We start from the raw sequence: 6,627 nt of genomic DNA on the forward strand, positions 1-6,627 counted from the left end.
CATACTTGAGATTTGTTGGATGGGAATTCTTCAAATTTAGGGGCTGTTACCAWATACTTGTCCKWGTAAGCACTTATCAAGTCACATTAYCTTATCTGATGAATATGCTGAARACCAAAAACTTATCCGRTAAGAGCGAGACAAAGACCAAGTCTTACCCGGTAAGTGAGGGCTACCACTCTTACCACGGTAAGCGCTTACCGGATTAATTATTGCATACAATRTCGTTTTAGTGAACWAAAATCTTACCCGGTAAGTAAATGTTAGTGTTAAATATTACCAGTGAGCACTTAMCGGGTAAGTGTTTGGTAAACGACCCCTTACTAACATACGATGATGTAGTATTTATTTTACTCTTAATGAAACATATTAAAAAAAACTCAATGATGTGATAAACTAACATGYAACCTTATCACTCATATCATTTTAATTTTCAATATTTAACATTTTCAATTCATGAATTAAAAACTTAAATCTCGTTTCATCCAAAGGTTTAGTAAGTAAATCAGCCAATTGACAGTTTGTTAGAATAAAATGAAGTTCTACAATCCCTTAGTTAGGTGATCCCTTACGAAATGGTATTTGCTTAGTCTTAGAGTGTAGAACAAGATTGTTGGCAATTTCTATGGCACTAGAATTATCACAAAGAGTAGGTATTTGTGATAACTAGACCCTGGTTATCACTAGAGGTAATTAATACGTGATTATTTGATATATGAAWACGTGAAAGCATGATAAATTATTATATTTGATCCTGCGAGTATGTATAATTTTAATGCATGAAAGATATATGCATATGCTTGAATGTATAAGGTGAAATATATAAGCATGTAATGTATGTGTAAGTATTTGATTATATGCATGCATAATGAATGGATGTATTTTATATACATGAATAAATATGTGTGCATGGGATTTGCTCATGGGATGGGCATGCATGCGGTTTTAGCCGCCTTTCTTGTTTTGGAAAKGGTATAAATAYGTAGTGAGGTTTTCAAATAAACCTCTTGGCTATTTTAGAAAATCAGAGAGAGGTTTGAGAAAAGCTTGTTTGGATTTCAAGAAGTTAGATTCAACTGATTTTCAAAAGAAATTGCATAAGGTGAGTGGTTTAAACTGCTTTGGAATTTCTTTGTAATTGCATAACTAGATTATGTAAACTTTTCATTTGAAAATTTAAATCATWTSRGTGTTGTCCGGATTAGCCCTAAAYCGGACAAGGGTTGGGCRATTTWAGCCTAAATCGGACAAGGGTTGTATGATTTAAGGCATAAACCAGTCAARGGTCGAGCGATATATGTCWAGCGGATTAAACCTAAACCGGATGAGTGTTAAGTGGTTTAGTCTTAAATCGGGTGAGGGTGGAATGACTTAAGTCATAAATCGGATAAGACATGGGAGATTTATAAATAAACCGCTTGGTGGATTGACCGGATTAGATWAAACMAGTCAAGTATTGAGCGATTTATGAATATTGAAATTATGTTGAATATTTTGAACGAAGAAGTATGAATAYGACCATGTGTTGACCGGATTATTTTAAATCRGACAGGCCTTGGGCGATATRTTGTCCRGATTTGTTATCCGRACAAAAGTGTTGAAATTCTCTYAAGTRTTAAATCGGACAAGCCTTGGGCGATGTGTTCTCCGGATTTGGTAAATCGGCCAAGACTTGACCGGAGATGAAGTCCGGCCAAGTCTATGACYGGATTTGTATTATGACTTGTGCATGGTTTATATATAATTGTTTTTATATATATAAAATGGGAATTTTGATAAAGATGATTTTGAACTGATAAATCCATTGACTGCGGTCTAAATGGAATTGTTTTGTGAAATGTTTTGATGAGGAAATAAGTGTGGCATATCAAGGRGAKGTGTACCATGGGATAAGGGTGGYATATYAAGGAGAGGTGTACCATGGGATAAGGGTGGCATATCAAGGAGAGGTGTATCATGGGATAAGGGTGTMATATCAARGAGAGGTGTACATTTGGATATAAGGGTGGCAATTGTATGTGTGTGATATATAATATAACTCTTACTATCATATCCCTTAAGATTACTGTGGTCTGGAATCTTTATTTCTTTGTAATTTAAAGAATTAGGATCAGAGTTCTTATTGGAAATCATAGTCTGAATGTTATAGAGAAGGGGATAACATGTTTGGCCTGAAGCTTTGTATAAACCTTGTTTGAATAAAAAGGTTTAAAAGTGGCACTATGTTAATTTGGTTAATATAACCTGTCTGGATTTGATGTATTATTTACAAGCAAGATTATTGGCTTGAAAGGTGAAAGGTATTGATATTGTGTTCTCACTTATTCATATATTTGTTATATATATGAAAAGTTGTTTTATTTAAAAAGTTTTGGTGATTATCACCCTGCAATGACATAAATAGGGTAACTCACTAGACCTTTCGGTCTAACCCTCGTTTTGTGATTTCAAATATGTATTGCAGGAAGTGCTGATGGTAAGGGAAAGGGAAAAATATAATAATTTCCATATATGTTTATCTACATGAAGATTGGCTGATAATTTGTATAGTTTTRGCAAATGTAACTGGATTAGTGCAAGAAGTGTATTTTGAATTTTTGGACCATGTATTAGTTTTGGTAGATTCTTGTACTAAGGGACCTYTGTGGTATATAAACATGTATTTCTTGTATATGAAGTATATRTTACATGCAATGTATGGAATGRGGTGTTACAGGTATAGGGAAAAAAATTAYGTCATAATTATCAGGTTTGATTCTTCATCCATAAAATTTTTAGTTRTTCAACTTTCAGCAACCATGTATTCAACTTCAGTAGTAAATGTTGATATTGAGTTTTAGTTCTTGCTTGACCAACTTAYGAGTTTATCACCAAGAAGTTGACAACTTTTGGTGGTACTTTTCATGTCTATGTAGTCACCTGCATATTAAAAAATGGAGTTTCCGATTAGTTCATAACCTATGTTTTGGGCTACCAAAGACCTAGGTTGGGAGTACCTCCTAGATACATGAAAATCCTTTTCAATAGTTAAGTGTGACTTTTTTGGATTAACTTGATATTTGGTGAAATTATTCTCAAGAAGACATGTAGAGAACATAATATTGGGGCGATTAATAGTAAGATATAATAGAGAACCAATCATTCATTTGTGGTTAGTTACATCAACCAATTTTCCATAAGGATCTGAGAATAACTTTAACAATTGAGGCATTGGTGTTTTCATGGGTGAAGATTGATCATAATTGAATTTATTTAATAGATGTTTAACATATTTACTTTGATTTATGRAAATACTATCATTTGTCTGTATGACTTGTAAACCTAAGAAAAATGTTAATTAAACCATCATGCTCATTTCATATATGCTTTGCATGAGTTTTGAAATATTCTCACATAGAGAACTATCGGTTGCACCAAAAATTATGTCATATACTGATACGCACTAATTCTTTAGTGCTTGAACACTCTTTTCTTCCCTTTTAGATAAGACATTTTCTATTTATATCCCAACTTTGAGTCACTTTATTCCTTTATTTTCCACTTCTTTGTTATGGAGCTAAGATAAATGATTCACATGTTTTTGTTATGTAATGGACTAATAGAGATTTATTTTGGACAGATTGAAGCTGTTTGATGCTGTGGGGATGCTGCAGCATGACTTGACTGTGAAGAAATAGAGGAGAGAGTGCATGATTCTGATTGACATGACCACAACTGACTTTTGAATGACATTTTGTGTAGTGACAGTTGTTTATTTTGTAATTAGCTGGAAACTTGTTGACAAAATTGGATACATTAGACTCTAAATATTTGATTTAGTTGTACTTTAACTTCTAGATTAGTCTTAAAAGACTATTTTGCCCTCACTTCTATTTTAGTACAAATAGAGAGGTTGGGGTTAATATTTTGATCATCCCTTCAATATCTCAAGTAGTTATTTTACTACCTTTAGAGTAGTTTCTCTCTCTAGAAATACAAGTAATCTTTTGGTTAATTTCTCTTTCAAGCTTTCTTTTAATTACTTTTTATTTTTCGCTCTTTAATTTCCGTCATTTATTTATTACGCTTTCCACTTTTTTTTTCCGTCATTTATATTCCTTCATTTACTTTCCGTTATTTATTTTTATGTCTCCATTTAACGTACTTTATATTTTTTTTGCAATTTATTTTCCGTCATGAGTAGCTAAAGTTCTTAGATCGAGTGTATGACGGAAATGGTGAGTCTGTAAATCAAAATAAGGTAGACCATTTTATGTAACAACAATGTTTCATTGTTTTATTTCAAGTTTTATAAAACCAATGACACTTCTTGACGAGTTGATCACTGAAAAATGTTAAAGTGCCATGAACTCTAAGCTGAGCCATTGATTGCACGTCAATTCAGATGATATGGGAAGTAGACTTGAGAAAGTTGCTAACAAAAAGATTTGTTATCCGTATTTTCTAAATTGTTAATTTTTGACAGGTTGATCACTTTGAAGTGTTAAAGTGGAACGGACTCAGAGATGAGCCATTCAGAACACATCAACTTGAATGGTATGGGAATCCACTCGAGAGAGTGATTTTTAACAAAAAAATTTGTTTATCCATATATTTTGAGGACACCATTTGTTACTTTCACTGGTCCGAATACATCATAGAGATATGATTTGAAAGTTATAAAATCAGTTCATTGGTGAAGTCCGAGAGGAATACCTTCAAAATAAATGGTGAAAATAGTTGTTACTAATTGCATGTTGTAGCAATTTGTCAGCATGGTCTCATGCTATAGCATTTTGAGAACATTGGCTAATGGAAATAGTATTTACATCTCACCCTAAGTCTTACACCTTGGCTTGCTTTTATTATCTGTTATTTCCTGTTAATTTTTAGTTGTGTTAACTCATATCAAATCAAAGTCTTCAAATTTGCCCTCTGAAATCATTTCCTTAATATTAGTTTCACTAAACTTTTACTACAATCCATGTGGACGATATCCGGTACTTATACCACTTTATTACTTGAAAGACGATATTRGGACWAATTGTATACTTGTTGTTGGTCTTGGTTGTAAGTYTGTGGGTGTGTCAAAACGGCCCTGATCAAGTTTTTGGCGCCGCTGCSGGGAATTGGCAAGCTATAAAGTTTTTTTTAAAGTAACTTTAAAGATTTGATTTTTCTAACACTGTTTAATCCGCTTTTAAGAGTTGTATGCCACAGATACACCACGGGGAGTTTCTCGAATTCGATCCAGATAATTAGAGAACATTCCACTAAAGAAGAAGGGCTCAAAGAGCATTTTCTGCTCTGCTCCCTCCTAATATGGCATTACCTCCCCTAGTTGACGAAGAAGTATCAATTCAAATCCACTAACCTTTAGTCAAATACCACAATTTCAGCCTTTTCTACCAAACGCACCACTTTTTCAAAACCCTCTAGGACATCCTTTTCAGCAAGGGCCACCAAATCATGAAGATGCACATAATGACACAAAATCTGAAAATAATGATCATTCAAGAGCTCAAACTCCCAATATAATTAATCTTGCAAAACTCTAGAAATGAAAGAATCATGAACTATGCTATTCCTGACTTTGAGCAATTGAACTCAAGGATAGTTAGACCTCATATGACTGCCCTCCATTTTGAGCTTAAACCGATCATGTTCCATATGTTGCAAACAAATGGACAATTTGCACGATTACCATCGGAAGATTCTCACTCACATCTAAAATCTTTCATGGAAATTACTAATGCTTTCTTGATTCGAGGAGTGTCTAACGATGCTCTAAGACTTACATTGTTTTCATTTTCTTTACCAGATCAGGAAAAGTCTTGGTTTAATTCATTACCACCAGGTTCTGTACCATCAAGGCGCAATATGGCTGAAAAGTTTTTGTGAAAATATTTTCCACCCACCAGGAACGCTAAGTCTAGAAATGAAATCTGTCTTTTTAAACAAATGGACGATGAAGCTATTCTTGATGCATGAGAGAGGTTTAAAGAGMTATTAAGRAAATKCCCTCACCATGGCATTCCTTATTGCATTCAACTCAAGACATTCTACAATGGGTTAAGTCCCATGGCTAAATAGATGCTCGATGCGGCTACGGGAGGAGCCTTTACAGCTAGTACCTACAATGAAGGGTATAAAATCCATGAAAAGATTTCTRCAAACAATGGTCATTRGGCTGATCCATGTGCCCAACCGCAAAAGGAGACAACCGGAATCCATGATGTAGATGCATACACTGTATTAACAACACAACTCTCTTCCATGGCCAATATGCTTAAAAACCTAACTTCTGGCGAAGGAGTGTAGCCAACAGTTACTACACCTGTTCCAGTAGTCCTCTCATTGCAATGTGTTTGTTGTGGAGGAAACATTCTTATTAACTTTGTTCTCATAATTATGAATCTGTCAATTATGTTCATAATAGATCAAATCCCTATTCCAACACATACAATGCCAGTTGGAGACAACACCCAAATTTTTCTTGAAACAATCCAAGTTTGAATCCATCCGTTCATAAACAACAAGAAACCTCTACTTTTCAACCTCAACAACATGCAAACAGCTCTTACTCTCAAAATCATCACCACCAAATTTTTCAAGCTACTCAACCATCTTTTCAAAACAAACCACCTC

The 6,627-nt window shown here is 34.0% G+C and overlaps 1 non-coding gene across 1 annotated transcript; it reads right to left on the reverse strand.

The window, feature by feature from the left end:
• Positions 1-5,907: 5,907 nt before the first annotated feature.
• Positions 5,908-6,014, reverse strand: LOC112514998. Its single transcript, XR_003069457.1, has one exon. It is a non-coding gene; the product is annotated as a small nucleolar RNA R71 (small nucleolar RNA).
• Between the last annotated feature and the right edge of the window lie 613 nt (positions 6,015-6,627).

Source organism: Cynara cardunculus, assembly GCF_001531365.2.
Source record: "Cynara cardunculus var. scolymus isolate 2C chromosome LG 6, CcrdV1, whole genome shotgun sequence".
Classification (NCBI taxonomy): domain Eukaryota; kingdom Viridiplantae; phylum Streptophyta; class Magnoliopsida; order Asterales; family Asteraceae; genus Cynara; species Cynara cardunculus.